We start from the raw sequence: 19,546 nt of genomic DNA, 5'->3' as shown, positions 1-19,546 counted from the left end.
TAGAGTTTGGGGGAAGGTGCGGACGAGAGAGAGAGAAGAATAGAGAGATTGAGAGGAAGTAGTTTATTTCTTGATGAATAAAGTGAATAACAGATCCCCTATTTATAACCCTTCTAAACGTCCTCTACTAATTAGGATGGAAATCCTATTACTACTAGGAATTGGATAACTAACTAATTAACATAAATAAAAGACTCTACTAAATAAGGAATAAAAGACTCTACTAAATAAGGAATAAAAGACTCTAATAAGGAACGTCCCTTAACGAGAGACAAAGTCTAGCCTTCGTATCGGGCCGGCCTTCGTGCCACACGTCGCGAGGACCTAGCTCGTTGGACCGGTTCAGCGTGCTGCCTTGTCGCCGGCAACCTAGTGTCGGCGTTGAGCTCATCTTCTTGAGGCAATTGTCGTTCCTTAAGCCGTGCCGACGGAGGTCCCGTATCAAAGGGCCACATGGCCAGGAACTATCGATCGGTCAGAGAATAATCCAGTAGAAAGTCATGCGGTGATAACTAGCGGAGCATTCTCGGATGAAGAAGAATGGGATATGGAAGCATTAGCTATTCTGAGTGAACGAGAACTGGAGTCTCAGGCACCCACTGTTATAGAAGGATAAGATTGGGATTTTGAAGATTCGATGATGATAGCTGAAGATTATGAGTGGGATATCTCCATGTCAAGAGAAACATGGGAAGAATAAAACTGGAGCTGCTAGAAACTGAAGAGGAGATAGACGTGGAGCTTCAAGAAGTGCAAGGAGAAAAAGAAGGCGAAGGAATAAGAATATCAGAGGTTGAAGTGGATCAAGATCCCACAAAGCTGAGCCAACCAGAAAAGATTTTGGAGTCCGAAGAAGAGTTAGAGAAACCACTAACTCGGAGATCAAGCAAAACATAGAAGCGAGATGTCAGGTATGCCCGAAGTAGCTAAAGAAAGAAGATTTCTAGATGTAGCACCAAGTGAAAAATTGTGTCAAGATACGTTTCCGGAAGAACTCAACATTTCGAAGTTCCACAAGTTATAAGAGCAGCTAAACATACGGAGAAGAAAGTCGGTGTCGAGGGAGAGTATTAAATATATTTCTCCACCGACTTGATATGATAATTCTAGAGTAATCATGCGTCCTCTAGAGAATGTATTAGCAATAGATATCAGAATAAATGTTAATTTTGGTCCTAAACATATGAATAAAATAAAAATTTGGTCCAAAATATTTATTTTTTAAAAAACAAGTTCATAACAAATGAAAATGTCGCTGAAGTAGTCTTTTTTTTATGATTCCGTCAAAAAAAATAACGGTAAACGCTAACTGTACAGTGGCATGACCGTTAGTTTTTTGACGGAACCGTAAAAAATGGACCACTTCAACAAGGATTTCATTTGTTATGAACCTGTTTTTCATAAAGTGAATGTTTTGGACCAAATTCGTATTTTGGTCATATGTTTAGGACCATAATTGACCTTTAGTCTAGATATTATGCATTATAATATTATTAAGTAGATGATAGAATTATCTAGTTTTAGTATGTTGGTTCTTGACCAACTTAGTTTGCTTATAAATTGGCATTAGGAGCATAGCTAAGTGTGCACAAAAAGTGGAGTGTGCGTGAGTGTACAAGAAAGTGTGTGTGGAGTGTGTGCGAGGTGTGTCCTCCAAGAGTGTATTTTGGGGTTGTCCTTAAAAGTGTTGTAGTGTTGTGCTGGTGTTGTGTACTGTTGGAAATTATTTATCATAATATATTCAAGAATACATAATTGAATATAAATAAAGCAAGATCTTTGAACATCATGTATTTCACTTATTAACCATAAACATAACGGATCGGAAACTTACCTTTATGATCCATAGCGGAAGCGATTGGGGAAGACGGAGAGAACTTCCTCGGACTTTGGTGTAGTAGCGCAACTCCAAAGATTTGTTTCTCTCTTTCCCTCGTTTATGTGTTCTTTGTAATGTGTGTGATTTGATGGGATCACTACACTTGTATTTATAGGCAGAGAGAGGACAAACCCTAATTATCAAAAATTATAGCCCTTTCCATCAAAGTGACTATATAATAATATGGAAGATTCTTTTACATTAATATAACTTACTAATTTGATCCAAATCATATGAAATATATAGTCAAATCGGTAATGACTAATTGCTCAATAATATGAATCAATCTTTGTAGTCACACCCATATATATTCTCATTTGATTGCCTACATAATGCTAATCAAATAGTTATATATATACACGTATATTTTCCTTATTAATAGAAATCAAATATTCTATTTATGGTGATCGACTACTTAATTGATTTTGCCAATTAAATGGCTAACTAATCACATACTAAGAAACATCCCATTCACATATATATTAATAGCTAATTGATAGTTAATTAGGGAAAATGTGTCTTATACCAAATTCATGTATTATATTAAAAATCCAATTCTATTTAGGATTCTATCACATGTTACATATGTGAGACATAAAACTTATATGTACTGTACACTATAGTGTCATGTATTGGTGCTACGTACACCGTTGTTGAGTATAGTAAAATTCTGTTTGTGTGTGTTTTATATTCGATCCTGGAGTACCACTGATACCCAACAAAAACCCATAACTAAAACTAGTGCCAATTAACCGTTTAACGACACCTACTCATACGTGTCGATGCTAGTCAAATTTATGGTGGGATAATCATACCAGTCAAAGCATTCTTGTGAAGTGATAATGATGTAAGTGATTTCATGTTGAACATGACTGGAGGCATATGGCCGATGAAATTGTTGGAACTCATGTATAGTGCAACTAATTTCTCACGGCCACCAATCTCTTCTGGAATCACACCTATAGATGTATGAACAACATAGTCATTTTAGTCCTCAAACAATTATATAAATGTGAATATATATATATATATATAGATGTATTTAAATCTATGCAAAACTAGATTTAAATATAAAAACGCAGAACAATATCATAATTAGGGCACTATTAGGTCATAATTAGGTAATTTTTAGGTCATGCTAACAAAGCATGACCTAAAACGATCTTAGCCTGACATTAAACCCAAATATTATAATATGACCTAAAATTGCTTAATTATGACCTTCCGTGTTTTTGGTTAATTATTGACCATTAGATCATCTAATCCTAGGGCCAAGATTTGGTCTGCATTTCTGGATTTAAACACATACTTATTTTGATCATCTCCATATATATATATATAGGGATGTATTCATTTCCTTTTTGCATATTTCCTCCTTTTTCCTTCTTGATCTCAGCCCCACGATTTTGTCATTCGACGGTTAGATTGGTGCCACGTGTCATTTAATAATGCAGATTTTCTGTTGAATAATGCACACCGACTAATAATGCATCATTATTGTGTAATAATGCAGATTTTCATTTGAATAATGCACACCGACTAATAATGCACCATTATAGTGTAATAATGCAGATCATCTGGACCGTTGATGAATGAGATCTAACGGCTCATATTAAGAAGAATAAAGGATATAAGGAATGAATAGGAGAATAACGCTCCCATATATATATATATATATATATATATATAGGGTCATGTTAAAATACAAACTATACAAACTTTAATCCTACTCACTTAATACAATTAATCAACGGTTAATATAAGAGATTTTTCTAATGTCAACATTTTGACATCGAAAAATCAGAATTTAGACACCCCCGTCGACAGAATTTGTACACTCCGTACATCCCCCGGTGACAGAATTTGTACATTCTGTTGACATCGACCCCCCGGTGACAGAATTTGTACAGTCCGTTGACATCGACCATCAGCCCCCGTTGACAGAATTTGTACACTCCGTTGACATCAGTTTGTATAGTTTGTATTATAGAGAGTTTGTATTTGATCACACCTCTCTATATAGGGTCATGTTAAAATATATATATAGTCTTACTTACCGGTTAAAGTATTGTTAACGAGGTATAATTCTTGGAGTGATTTCATGTTCCCAATTTCTCTTGGCAATGTCCCATTAAGTGTGTTAGGGCATTAGCAGTGGGGAGCCCTAAGGCGCGCCACGTCAGCAATTTTATCCTCCTACCTCCACCCCTGCAGTGGGGCGCCCTAAGGTGCGCCATGTCATCATTTTTTTAATATTTACAAAATCCATACAAATTAAAAAAAACTAATACATTAAAATAAGAATTTCAAAAACTTCATTTCATTTAATAAAAATTAATACATTACAATGCGAATTAAAAAAAATGCAAACTCAGAGACGGCGGTTACGAGCCCACACTTTTTCAATCATGTCGCTCATGAGCTGCGCATGCTCCTGTTGGTTGCGCATTGAGGCCTGTCTAGATAGAACCTCTTCGAAGCCTAACGGTAACCCTCTATCGGGTGTGTCGGTTGATGTGCCGGAAGAGCTAGATGCACGGTCGTCTTCATTCCAATCGGTGATGCTTCCGCCTTCACTCTCGACTATCATGTTGTGCATGATTATGCACGCATATATGACATCGGCGATGACTTCCTTGTACCAGAAACGAGTCGGCCCTTTCACAATTGCCCACCGTGATTGGAGCACCCCAAATGCCCGCTCGACATCCTTCCGCGCCGCCTCCTGCTTTTGCGCAAATAAAACCCTCTTCTCACCAATTGGGTAACTGACCGTCTTTACAAAAACTGGCCACCGTGGGTAGATGCCATCGGCCAAGTAGTACCCCATATGGTATTGGCGTCTGTTGGCAGTGAACTCGATGGCCGGGCCGTTGCCGTTACATTGGTCGGTGAAGAGGGTGGACGAGTTGAGGACGTTGATGTCGTTGTTCGACCTGGCTACGCCGAAGTAAGCATGCCAGATCCAGACCCAATGGTCAGCGACGGCTTCGAGGATCATCGTCGGGTGGCTGCCCTTGTATCCACTTATGAATTGGCCTCTCCACGCCGTCAGACAATTCTTCCACTCCCAGTGCATACAGTCGATGCTCCCGAGCATCCCGAGAAACCCGTGCGCCCTCTCGTGCATCTGCATCAGACCCTGGCAATCAGTGGCTGTCGGCTTGCGAAAATATGTGTCGCCATAGGCCTCTACTATCCCCCGACAAAAGCTCTTCAGACACTCGCGGCCTGTAGTCTCCCCACAGTGGAGGTACTCGTCAAAAAGGTCCGCCGTGGTGCCGTATGCCAACTGACGAATAGCAGTCGTGCACTTTTGCAATGGTGTAATGCCGGGTTTCCTGATGCCGTCCTCCCGAAACGTGAAGTATTCATCACGTGAAGACAATGTCCGAACAATGCTGAGAAAAGGTACCTCGACATTCTAAACCGGCGGCGGAAAACAGTCGGGCCCCATCGTGGTTGATCGGCAAAATAGTCTTCAACCAGACGTCTGTGAGCTTCCTGGTGGTCGCGTCGGACATACGACCTATGTCGAATAGGCCTATGGACTTGCTCAGCCGCCGCTGCCGCGGCCACCGCCTCCTTCTCGCGCTGCATTTGCGCATAGCATGCCGCCATGGCCTCTTCAACGGCTGCATCTAATGCTTCGTCAATCGAACGACCGGAATCAGACGAACTAGAACTATTGGTGTCGTCGTCGAGATTCATTTTGGTTGGATGTTGAGAGAGAATATGTAAATAGATAGTCGATATGTTCGTATGCACAACTGAATGAGAAACGAGATTTAAATAGAAAATCAAAACCGCATGCCATCGTTCGCGTCGATCGTCCGCGGCCTCCACAATGGGGCGGATGATGGCGCGGACGATGGGCATCGTCCGCGCTATCCTCCGCGACCGAAGTATAGGGCGCGACTATCGTCCGCGGCCTATGGCACGCACCCGCAATGGGTGCGGACGATGGATGGCGCGGACGATGCGCGCCATCAGGCGTGCTATCGTCCGCCCATTGCGGATGCTCTTATGTCTCAAGGAAATAGACTTCACATGAGACATGTTAAAAAAGGCCAGGGGTAAAGGGCCAGTCAACTTGTTAGAATCAATGGACATATACTCTAAATTATTTAGCTGGCCAATCTCTCCAGGAATAACACCTATAAAAATGTAGAATCATCAAAAGTGATAACTTATAAAGCTTATTAGAAAAATGTTAGTTCAAGTGAGGTATATAAAAAGATAGTCAAATTTCTACTTACTGTGCAAAACTGATTGTTGGTATCAAATTGACAATGAATTGAAGAAGTGCTAGTCCATTAAATTAAATGTAGATAAAACAAGGAAATTAATGATAATCAACAAAAGGACAAATTCATACCACTTAATGCATTGTTATCGAGGTATATATGACGGAGGGCTGTCATGTTCCCAATGTCTTTTGGAATCAATCCATTAAGTCCGGAGGATGCCATGTTTAATGATTCTAATTTATTAAGATGGCCAATCTCTTTGGGAATATTACCTGTGAAAAAAATATTAATATGTTTGATGTATTACTATTAGTGTATATACCAAGAGTAAACGATGATGTAAAATGATAAAAGGAAAAATTTTAAGAGAGGTATATATGCCATTTAAGTTATTATTGTAGAGGGTTAGATCTCGAATGGCTGTCAAATTCTGAAATTCTGGAGGTAATGATCCACTAAATTTGTTGGATTCCATCCACAAAGAATTCACCATGTGAAGTTGACTTATCTTTTTAGGAATATTACCTGTGGAAAAAGAAAAATTGGTCTACTCTTAAATAAAATAATTATTGTCCTTTTGGTCGACAAATAGCAACACCCTATCTCCAAAATATTAATAAATACGTAGTACATAATTTATGAGTACACATACTTTGGTCAAATTCTGGTTCCTCTGGTATTTAAAAATAAAATATTAAATCACAATATTTTATTTGTCTCGGTTGTTATATCCACACACAAAACGACGTCTTTGGTGGTGCTTAAAACGGATTATTTGATTAAATTAATATCAGAAAGAAAAAAAGCTTGTTTCAATAAAACGTCTGCCAAAAGACCTTGTTTCGTATACAGATGGAACAATTCAGTAGAATTGAAACCTTATGATTTAATACTTCGTTTTAAAAAGTTGCGAGACTGTAATCAAGACAATTTGATATAGATCCAACAAAAAAAACATGAGGGTAACACAATAAAATTTAATTAAGCATAGAGAAAATAAGATATATACCAGTTAAACTATTGAAACCAAGGTATAACTGAGTGAGTAATGTCAAGTTCCCAATTTGTTTTGGCACCTCTCCAACCAAGCTGTTGGTGTACAAGGAAAGTACTTCAAGGCTTGAACATTGGCCCAAGCTCGATGGTATTTCTCCATACAACTTAGTGAACGATATTCGAAGCGTTTTGAGGTTGTGAAGACTGTGCATGCACATGTTGTTTGGCAGCTTACTTGACAAAGGATTACCTCTTAAATTTATTTCTTGTATGTATGAGATGTTGAAGATGGATGGAGGAATGGGACCGTAGAAGGAGTTCTCATTCATATCTAGAGAAACAAGAGATTAAAGATTTCCGATTTCGGGTGGAATGGTGCCTACTAGTTGCATATAACAAATATTCAACTTAGTGACACGGTTATTGAGGGAATCACAAGTAATTCCGATCCAGTTACAAACAGGTGTTTCAGTAGTCCAATTTTTTCTCAAGAAATTGAGAGGATCGGATGTGATATGAGATTTTAGAACAAGAAGTGAAGAACGATCAGTATTGGTATTGGAAACAAAGGCTAAGCTGCAGTCCATTATACAATGAACTGCCAAAAGGAGAGCAAGTATCAAAAGTTGGGAAAACATATCCATAAGACTTGTGTTTCTGCATGGGCAAATAGGAAGTGGAAAATAGTTTAAATAGCCTATTATGAAGTATCTAACACGAAAAGGAGAAGGTTATACTCCAAAAAGAAGTCATCAAGAATCCTCTATAAAAATTGGTGCAATCTATTTTTGTTAGGAGAAGTATGTACAACATTTGATTTTTCGCGTGTCACGTCAACTTTTCATGTCTAGCCACGAACATCAAAATAATCAATCCACAAAGCATGGCATACCTCGGCCGATTATTTAGGCGGCGAGGCAATGTTGCAATTCACATGAAGGGCCAGCTGCACGTCCGCATGCGTTGTCTGTACGTCCTGCACCTTGGACCCTGGTGCGGCTTCAGTGTGCACCCCTAATAATATAATGATTCATCATTCCATCATTAAATTTTGTATTGCATGCATGACATAAATCAATTTAGTTTATATGGTGAAAATAAAATGTTGTTTGGAATTTAATTCATGAATTATGAATCATAGGATAATTTCTGGTAATTACTTATTTTGTGTTTGGGTATTAAAAAACGGTTAGAAATAATTCTTAATCTATACTTCTACTTTTTTTTAATCTAATTAACTAATAGAGATGATAATCGAATTATAATATGCATAATTCTTTCTAATAATAAAGTAATTTTCCTTAAATAAGTTATTAATTAAGAAAATAATCATAGTAATAATACTAATAATAGTAATGTTATTGGCTACTAAAAAGTATACCGCCTTTATGTAAGATATGTTAAACATAGACTTTCCTAATCTTGAGGAGAAGTTTCCAACTTTCCATGAGTCAAGTCCGCAATCTGATCCCTCTTTAATGACTAATGTGGCATTTATTTAATCTAATGGTATTTGCACCATCATTAAACATATTCCTTTTTAATGACTAAGCGACATTCATGGTCTTTTTAAAATCGTATATGAGTATTGACGTAGAATCTTGGCATCTTTATTAAACTTTCTTGCTATATTTTAATTTTCATTTGTAACTTTTTGTTACCAAAGTAAAGAACTTTGTCGCAACATTCAACGTTTTTTTTTTGTAACAATAAAACCTTTTGGAAATTGATTTGAGAAATTTAGCAAGGAACTTTGCTATCAATGGTTGAAAATATGTTGCAGTTTGCAAATATAAGAAAATAACGGGCTGAGTTTGGGGCTCCGATAAACATAATTTTTGCACTCTTTCCATGATGTCTTTATGTTATTTCTTCGAAGAAACCCGTGTGTTGAAATATGTTGCATTGCAATTTCGGAGACTTTTTTTTGTTGAAGTTGATATTTGGTTGTGCCTTCTTGAAAATGTACAATATATTGGGGACAAATTTTGAGTTGACGGATTGCACAATATTGAAAAGGAGTTTGATACGAAGATAAAGGAAAATATGCAAATTATAGATAATCACAAACATATATAAAACCAAAAAACACAATAGCTGTTTACCCAACACAATATGCATCTAATATCTATGCTTGAAGGTGATACTAAGCCAGAGATTTCACTATATATCTTCTAAATGCAAGTTACAGTACGAGAACAACTCTATATATACGCGATATGACGAGTGATAATCCTAATAATTACAATACATGATGTATATTCTCAACTTCCTATTAAATCCATGAATAGGCATAGTAAATTTCAGCACATATGATTACTATATATGACATACTCTTCACATGAATGTGCATGGATTAATATAATAATGGAAAGGCTGTTTCGTGGACCAGTATGCTATCAACTGCAAATGTAAATTCAGTACATGGTGGATGCATGTGGGGTTGAGGGATTCATCGACCTTTAAAGCCTATAGATTCGAAAAATTCCATATATATTAGCCTTTGAAGCTGTCACCTACCCCACATCTCACGATATGATTGGTGCAGTTATGGATGTCAATCGGGCCGGCCCATCGGGTTTCAGGCCAACCCTATTCGGGTTGCGGGTCAATCGGGTGCGGGCTAATCGGGTTGTACTTTTTCGGGTTATAAAAGTTCGGCCATAACCCTAAAAGCTCGGGTTTCGGGCTAGCCCCGCGGGTTAATCGGATTGATAGCGATAAAATTAACATGCGCTCAATCCAATAAATAATGCCGAAAATTAGTTATATTTATATGATAAATTTGAGATATATATACTTAAACTCAAACACAAGCATGATCAAATACTAATATTTAAGATTTGTGCAAAATAAAACATAAATTTAAATATTTTAAAGCATGTTTAAAATATGTTTTAGAAATTTAAATATTTTTTTAATAAATTAGAAGTTTCTAATTTATATATTTATTATTACATTAATAAAAATATAATATATAATTTATATATTTAATATAAAATTGAAAGTCATTTTTTTAGTTATATATATTATAAAAAAAATCAATGAAAGTGTCCAATTAAGAGTCAAACAAATAGAACAATATAAATTTTATCGGGTTTTCGGGCCTGGCCCTAACGGGTTGCGGGTTTATCGAGTTGTAATTTTATCAGGCTAGAAATTTTCGACCCCAACCCTATAAATTTAGCGGGCTATTCGGGTCAGCCCACGGGCTATGGGCTGCATTGACATCCCTAGGTGCAGTAGAGAGACTCGAGGGAGAAGGGATTAATTCGGCCATTTTAAATCTCTTTTCTTAACTAGAGTATTGGGCCTAAGTTTTATTCATTTATATAGTGGATTGGGCAATATAAAATCAAAGCATTATTTTTTTCAATGTTGGGCTGAAATTAATAATTTTGGATCCACATTGAGAACGACTCTTGATTGGGTTAAGTGCAGAGTATTTTGAAACATCCAGCATACATTTGGGAAATTAAAAATGACCAAATCCCACTAGTAAAATTTGTCTTTTCTTTTAATTTCTTTTATAGATATTAGGTTGTTTTTTTTAAAATTTTCAATCTATTTTAGTTTTTAGGTATTAAGTAATTTGTAGTATTTTTTATGCATTCTATTTTTAATATTCTGGTATGAAAGTATGAATTTCTTTTTAGATATTTTAGATATTAGGTAGTTTGCATTTTATTTTGTATTTTAGTTATATTTTTAATGAAGCTTAGTTTTATCTTGTTACAATTTATTAATTTGTTATGGATTTTGAAAATTTAATCTGTCGCTGTGTTTTCTATTTCTAGATATTGAAGAGTTTTCATTTTTTATTGTTTTATTTTGTGGTTATACTTTTTTTATGTAATGTGAGTTGTTGGTTTAGTTGTGCTATAAAATAAATGTTATTTTTATGTATTTTAATATGTGTAGTTTTAAAATAGAACGTTGTTTTAAGATGTACTACTTACTATTTTTATTATATTAATTTTCAAGAGTTAGGTACTTATTTATTGTAAAATTTGTACCCCAGTTCATAGCCACTGACTCCCCCTTCCAACCATTGTTTAAAAGTATTTAAATCCTCAATTGAACCGCACTTATGCACTCAAATAACGAAAAATAGAGTGTAATAGCATAAAATACGATATACTATTAAAATTAATAATAAATCTAACATTTATGGTCTCAAAAAGGTCAATACAATAGTAAAAAGCACATAGTAACAATTAATCCCAAAAAGCGACCCCAGTGTCTCCGCCGCGATAATCACCATCCACCACAAGGTTCTTAGGGCACCCGCAACGCTGTGCCGTTGCGGTTCCTATGCCGTTCCGGTGGAACGGTTCCGCGGCGGCACGCGTTGCAGGCTCCGTTCCGTCGCCATTCCGTGCCCATGCCGTTCCTATGCCGTGTCGCGTTCCGTTCCGGAGGAACGCGGAACGAAACGTTCCGCCACGCGCCGAGGCGACGTGGCGGCCTCCCATTCGACGCGTGCCCGCGAGTGGGCTTCGTCCCGGTGACGCAATAATTCAATTTTTTTTTAAAAATTCGAATTTAATAAAAATTTTTTTTTTTTTGCAACTGTAATGTGACCGTTTTTTTATATCCGTTTTGTAATTTTTTTTATTTTTTATTTATTTATTTACTCTATAAATACTCCTATTTCATACTCATTTCAATCACAAACATACATCTATTTCTCTCTATTTCCACCCCAATTTTCATCTCAAATCAACTCTGCTTTCCTTCTCCCAAATTTAATCAAACTAATGGATCCTTTTGAACAAATGCGTCAAATATTGCAACAATCACTTGAAGAAGATCGACGACGGGAGGCCGAAGAAGCCGCGCCGCCCCAACGACGCTCCCGTACGTACATCCATCGTAACCGGGAGGAAGCCACTGCAAGGTTAGTACGCGACGCTCCCGCGCCGCCCCAAATTTAATGTTGTGTGTTTTTTAATAAAGTGTGTTTGTTTTTTAATAAAGTGTGTTTGTTTTTTAATAAAGTGTGTTTTTTTAATTGAATTTAGTTGGAAATAAAAAAATTAAATTGAATGAATAGTAATTTAAGGAACGGTTAAGGAACAGAGGGTTGCAGGTTCCGTTCCTTAGTTAAGGAATGGAGTAAAAAAGTACAGTGAGGCCCTCAAATAGTGGTTTAAGGAACGGTATAGGAACAGCGTTGTGGATGGCCTTAATCACCCGAAATTTGAAGGTCACGCGATTGCCCAAATTAATTCAATCCGCGCAGAAATCGAAGAGGATGTTGAGGCGGAAGAAGCAGCCATTGCCGGCGATTCCGTATTCTCATTTCCTCTCGCAATTTCCCCATCATTAAATTCAAGGCATTCGTTTCGTACCATATGGTTTACGGAAGCTCAGCTGGTTGCGATCGGCGGAGCGGCGCCGCGGAGTTTGGGAATCAAAATTGTATAGTAAGTAAGATTTTCTTATGCGTACATTTTTTTTACAATAATCCATTTTGGTATTCTGTGATTATAATTATATACTTTTACTACCTGTGGCTGATTATATTTGCTTAAGTTAATTTCTGAACATTGCATATCACATATCATCTGATGCTAGTAATGTTAGTTGATCTATGATAGTACTATTAGGGAGTAGTATTTAGAAAATGATATGATTTGGATTATGATATAAATGAAGATAAGCAAGATACATGACATTATTAGAAAGTAAAAGAAAAAACAAACATTGGAGCACACTCTTATAAAAAATCAAGCTAGATGGAACTTAAGAAAGAACTCGGACATGGAGGTATGGGAATTTCGACAGTTCCCTCCAACATTAGCAGAACTCTTTTCATTGTTGGACGCAACGATAGATCATATTGCACACACCAAATCCCTATCTTCACCATCCTCTCCACTTTCCTCTCCTCCACCATCTCATCCCCAACCAAACTCCCAATCTTCCTCGATGAATAACAGTCGTAAGCCCATTCCTCAAGAATCGCCTCATCCTCACTCCTACTCCAATCAACGCACTTCCTGTAGCATATTATCTCCAGCAGCATCACACCGAAGCTATACACATCTGCTTTCACTGTGATCGCCTGCTTCAGGTATCACTCCGGTGCAACATAGCCCTTAGTCCCTCTTATTCCACTATACGTATTAGTCTGATCTTGTTTCAGGAGCTTTGCCAGTCCGAAATCAGATATCTTAGCGCACCACTTCTCGTCCATAAGTATGTTCCGTGGCTTTATATCACAGTGAACGATCTGCGTCTCACACTCTTGGTGAAGATATAGTATCCCTCTCGATATATCTCTAGCAATCTCCATCCGTTCCTCCCAGCTCAGCCGTTTCTGTTGATCGCAAAGTATGTCAGCAAGGGAGTGTTAAGGGTGTTTCCCTTAACAAGCACCGGCGGCGAGTTCGCTCAGCGGTGGAGATAAATTTCCGGCGACCAACAGGCTCGGCGGACGATTGCAGAGTTTCCGTGCGCGGGAGTCGCTCCCGTCAGGCAGATAACTCGGCGATTGATAGAATACTCCGGCATCCAATTACGATCGGCGGAGGGAATCCAAAATTAGGATTGAAAACACACGTTATCTTTGGGGGAGAAAATATTTCATTAATTGATTGAATGAATAAAAAAGAAAACAGTCTATCATATTTATAATGCTAATGACTTAATGAACAAGAAAACAAAGATATAGAAAAAGATATGTTAAATCCCTATAATATCTAAACTAAATAATAATAATAGAGGTTCGTATCAACTCCCCCACGGTTAAAATCCACCTTGTCCTCAAGGTGGGAACCACGAAGCAAAAAGGAGAGTTGAAAGCAGAAGCTTCGGCGAGGCAACTCCTCCTGGATCAAACACACACCGAACAGATGAACGTCTCCCTTCTTCACTTCCATAAAAAATCAACAAAGGAGACCCAACTTTGTCGGAAAAATTCCTTGCCAAATCGAAAAGCTTGTCCATGCCTCCCAGAATGCCCAAGCATAGCATGCCATTACTCGGAGGGATCAACCTTTCATCTTTGTCGAGCGATGTTGATCGATGATTCATACTTGGAACATCACCGACATTCAAATCCACATAGACACAAGCAATCACGGGCAAATTGATGTAAGCACCATCTCCTTTCTTGCCCCAATAATTTCCAACAACATTTTTTGATGACACTTGAACAACATTGAGTGAGGCGATTATCTTCTCCACTTCACCAATAGAACCATCCTCCTCTTTATCTTCTAGCAATGTCTCCTCCTTTTCACCAATCTTCTCATCATATACCCCAACGAGCACTTGCGGTGGCTCACTGTCGTTCTTGACAATCCCTTTGTTCTTGAGGAACTCTCCAGGGGACTCGTTGTTTTGAACATCAAGAGGAGCGCCATCATTGTGAACATCGGTAATGTCATGCAGAACATCATCACCGAATACTATCGTGGGAGTATTATCAGTTTTCTCTTCGGCTAAATTCTCATCTTGAATGTTCTCCTCAAACTCCTCCCCATCATCCGCATAACAGAGAATGCGTTGTTTACACACATGTCCCATCACCCATTTCTCGGGACAGTGCCAGCAGAGACCCAACCTGGACCGTTCTAACTTCTCCGCCTGGGAGACTCGTATTAGCGGCAGGCGTGGCTGCTCCGGAGTTTGACTGGTCACACGTGCGGGCTGACTGTACAGGTCCCGCGTTGGCTTTTCAGTGGAGTAGCGGGGCTGGTGGGAGGTGGGCTGGACTCGCGCTCTCACTTCCTCCCGAGGGCGAGGTCGGTCCCAGCACGTCTCCGAGCGTCGGGGACGGTCAACGGTCAGGTAGCCGCGGTCCTGCTGTTGCGCCGGTGGGTCCCAGCACGTTGGGCGGTGCCGCTACGTTGCGGTTGTCGGGTAGCGATCAAACCCTAGTTGGGTCTAATGATCTCCGCGATCAGATAGGTGGCCACCCCTCTCGATGTAGCCACCGCGGTGTCGGGGCCAAGCGTCTTGCGCGCGATCACGGTACCCGATGGGCTGGTATCTCGGCCGTTGGCGACGATCAGGTGGATCCAAGTGGTGTGAGACGTAGGGTGATTCTAGATCAGGCCACGACGGCGGACGGAGTACTTCCACCCGGCTGCTCGGGGGGTCCCAACTGGTTACACGGCGAGGTTGGGCCGGCTGGTAAGGACGGAATGGATGTGTGGCCTGAGGGAAGTCGTATTGACGACGGCGATAGCCGGCGTAGTCGTATGACATGTTGACGGACTGAGGCGTGGCTGTGGTGGTTGATGATCGTTTGACTTCGACGCGGCACGCGGGAATCTTTCCCGTCGGGCGTTACAGAAGTAGTGTTGTCCTGCGGCTAGAGCTCGGCGGACAGGCGGGACTCGACAACCAAAGCAGTTGCTGTGCACGGAATATTTTCCGTCGGGCAGCGGTGTAGCTTCGGTTAGAGATGGTGGGAGGGTAAACTCTCAATGAGAGCACCAGTTGTTAAGGGTGTTTCCCTTAACAAGCACCGGCGGCGAGTTCGCTCGGCGGTGGAGATAAATTTCCGGCGACCAACAGGCTCGGCGGACGATTGCAGAGTTTCTATGCGCGGGAGTCGCTCCCGTCGGACAGATAACTCGGCGATTGATAGAATACTCCGGCGTCCAATTAGGATCGGCGGAGGGAATCCAAAATTAGGATTGGAAAACACACGTTATCTTTGGGGGAGAAAATATTTCATTAATTGATTGAATGAATAAAAAAGATAACAGTCTATCCTATTTATAATGCTACTGACTTAATGAACAAGAAAACAAAGATATAGAAAAAGATATGCTAAATCCCTATAATATCTAAACTAAATAATAATAATAGAGGTTCATATCAGGGAGCCATTGCTCATGTACTCAAACACCAGCAGTTTATGGGCTCCATCGAGATAGTAACCGAGGAGGCGGACAAGGTTTCGGTGATACATCTTCCCAATCGTCTTCAACTCTGTCTGGAACTCTCTCTCCTTGTGTGAATTCTTTCTCCAACCTCTTCACCGCCACCATTTTCTTGCCATTCTGCAGAACCCCTTTGAACACTGTGCCGGATGCTCCTCTCCCCACCTCTTCCTTGAAGCCCTATGTTGCTTCAGACAGATGCTCGAATGTGAATGCTTGAAGCAAAATGCCCTCAACATAGTTAACTCCATCGTCCTTATTGATCCTGTTGTAGTTCTTCTGTTTCTTGTGATGGAAGATCACAGAAATTGATAAGGCCAAGACGCCTATAGACATAAGCACAATGCTGGTGATGAGGAGGTCTATATGCCGCTCTTTCTTGATGATTCTTTTATTGTCAGAATTGCCTCCCAAGTTAGGTAGCATGGTTGTACTGACACGAACGAAAGCCATGTTTGAGTTTTCCGTAGACCTTCTGCCGAATCTTAACGGAAGCCTCTGCTTCTTGCATTGGCTGTCTTTAAAGAAGGCTGCTTCGCAATTGCAGTCATCGAGGCATGCTTTGCTGCACTCTTCTTCACTCATCATCATATTCAAATTGCCATAAGAGTTATCCTCCCATTCGGTGTTTTCAACCCTTCTCATATCGTATTTCAATCTACCGTCAATTTGGGGGCAGCCCTGCACTTGGAAGTATCTAGAACATCCAGCTGTGTTGTTGCCGGGCTGAGCGTATTCGAAACCGGGAAGACACTGACATTCCGGCTTATTATCCATAAGAATGCAGAAGGAGTTGTCTCCACAGAAACCTTTGGGATCACACTCGTTAAGCGTGGATGACCATCTCCTGGTCATGGCGATATTACCGAGAGACAGAGAGTAGATGCGGAAAATTCCTCCGACATCAAGCCTCATGAGATTGATGGATCCCTGCGTAGGGAATCTACCACTGGATATATTTTTCAGAAGCAAACTACCGTTGACTAGATAAAGGCGGCCATCATTGTCAAGTTCTAGAGAGACATTACCACCTGCTCCAGCTGTTTGTGTGTTATAGTAAGCGTAAGGCCCTGAGCCCAGTGAGTCGACTGGATACTGCACAAGGTTTCCATCCCCCTGCATCGCCAGCTTGAAAATCCCTCTCCTGTAGTCGGTCTCAGAGGCACTGGTGAAGAGCTCTTTCCCCGATGTTAGTTGCTGGCCGGGGAGGAGAGTATTGGTTGGGTGGTCGAAGCTCTGCCAGATGATTCTGGACTCGGAATCGTAGAGAACAAAGTTACCGTTGTCGAGCATTGATGCCGACACGATGGTTGTGGAGGGGCTGATGACCTATACATCTGGGCCTTGCCTCCGGCGCAGGATTAGCCTGCCGTCGTTAGATAGTAGGAGGGAGACGACATCGTCAGGGACGGTTGGATCACTGTCCCTATTCGCTGTCCAGACGACGGTTTTGTTGGAAAGAAAGATGCCGACAGCGTAGCTGTTGACATGATGGGGGAAGAATCCGAAGGCGAACACACCGGAGGGGAAAGACCAGGTGGAGTTGGAGGTGAGTGTGAGGGAAGTGCCCACGGTGATGTTGGATGGTCTTCTTTGAGCTTGTGCTGCTGTAGAAACAAGGAGGAGAAACAAGATTGTGAGGGTGGTGATACGAAACAATAATGCCATATCTTCCATATCTTTTATTTAGTTATTTTTGATTCATAGTATCTTTTCATATATTGTTTTCTTGTTCCCTAAGCTAGTATTCTAGTATTATAAATAGGGATAGGTTGTTATCATTTTATTCATTCAATGAATATATGAAATCAAATATTTGGCTCACATAAATTGTGCATCAAGAAACCCTCAATTAGGCTGCCGACGAGTGAAACTCGCGCCCAGCCAACCCCCTTCGCCGTTCAAGTCGCCAACCCAACGTTTGGGCGCTCGACAACAACGGTACTTTGTTTCTTGATTACGTGTGGAATTCGACGTTAAGGAGGAAGATCCTTAACAACTGGTGCTTTCATCCCGAGCTCACTATGGACATCTCGGATGTCCTAACGCCGCCTACCGACCTTCTCACCGGAGGTAACGCCCAAGAATTGAGGGGCAATCATTCACGACGTTTTTCGACGACTGTTCGCCACGGTGACGCTCCGCAACGGATACCACGGCGCGAGGACCCAGAATCGAGCACCTAGGCTCGCGATATCACGGGGGCAGGAGAGCCCTCCTCTTCGGGGCTTTACAAAATTATGGCACGTTTCGACAGGTTGGAATCACGTTGGGAAGCAATCGATCGACGCGTGACAAAATTACAGGCATCAAAAGCAGTGTATCGACGTTACTCGTCCAACTACGATACTGATCCCTATCAGCAACCTACTCGTTTTCGCCCCTGTCACGAGCAGCCCACTGTTGTGCTGCAGCCGTTGCTAAGTCCGACAAGTCTCCAATGCTCAGCAATACCCTATGCGGACATCGATTCCAGACTGCCAAAGCGTCGCCCGACTTGCTGGGATCCAACCTCCCGAACGTCCGGTCGCCATGTTGGAGAGATAAACGATCATCCATTGCCGGAACCACCGCCACAACCGGTTCTATACCTGTTGTACGGTCCTTGTGGGGACACCCTCGCGTCAAGACACAAGGCACGCTCCTCTTTCAGGCCACGCATCGTTCTGCACGCTGATTCAGCCGCGCCGTCAAGATTCCCCCCGGCGGGTATACTGGTCAGCAGCGAGACTGCCAGCACTTTGTCCTTCGAGAGGAACAACAACCTCACACTCGGCGGAACCCACCACATGCTCGATAGCCCTATTGTTGGGAAACGCACACTCCGCCACCGATGCGATCAGATTGTCCGCCAAAGCAGCCAAGTGCAGCATTACCCAAAGAGCTGCCGCCATCCGCCATACCGGGAGCTTACCAGCCCTTGCAACCACCGCCAGTGACAGCTCCAATATTGGCCGCTAATCCACATCCACAAGCTGGTGTCCGAAGCTCAATGATAAAGGAGAGGGATTTGTTAGATGATGTGCCGTCTCCACGAGCCATGTTATCTTCGTCGTGCAACCCCAATATTAGTGGAAAGGAAGAGTCTTTGTTAGAAGTTGGTGTTGCGAGAAAGAGGAAAACTATAGAAGAAGAGAAGTCGACTGCGATCACGAAGGAAACAAATCTACTCAATGGTGATGAGAATGGTTTGACGGATGAAGTTGTGAATTGCCTTCACGAAGTATCGTATCCGTCAGTCATGGTCTGTGCACTTACAGGTGCGAGTTCAGATATTAATAGGGACGTGGAAGGCAAAGAGAAATATGTTATGTGGTATGAGAGTATTGTTAAAGTCGGATGGAAAGAAAGTCCCCACGGACCGAAAGGATTAGTTGTGGGTAAAGGTGGTGCAGTTAGTGATATATTTAAGATGATCACATTGATCTCTTTGTGTGCATTCGATCCTGGTATATGTGTCAGTTTTAGCAAACGAAATTGTGAATTTCTGGCTACATAATTGGCAGAAATGGATCCAT

The 19,546-nt window shown here is 40.8% G+C and overlaps 1 pseudogene; it reads right to left on the bottom strand.

Annotated features, from left to right (window-relative positions):
• Positions 1-13,207: 13,207 nt before the first annotated feature.
• On the bottom strand, positions 13,208-17,321 carry LOC121760889 (annotated as a pseudogene).
• Between the last annotated feature and the right edge of the window lie 2,225 nt (positions 17,322-19,546).

This window comes from Salvia splendens, chromosome 13, assembly GCF_004379255.2.
Source record: "Salvia splendens isolate huo1 chromosome 13, SspV2, whole genome shotgun sequence".
NCBI lineage: Eukaryota > Viridiplantae > Streptophyta > Magnoliopsida > Lamiales > Lamiaceae > Salvia > Salvia splendens.
This window is presented reverse-complemented; position numbering and strand designations above follow the sequence as displayed.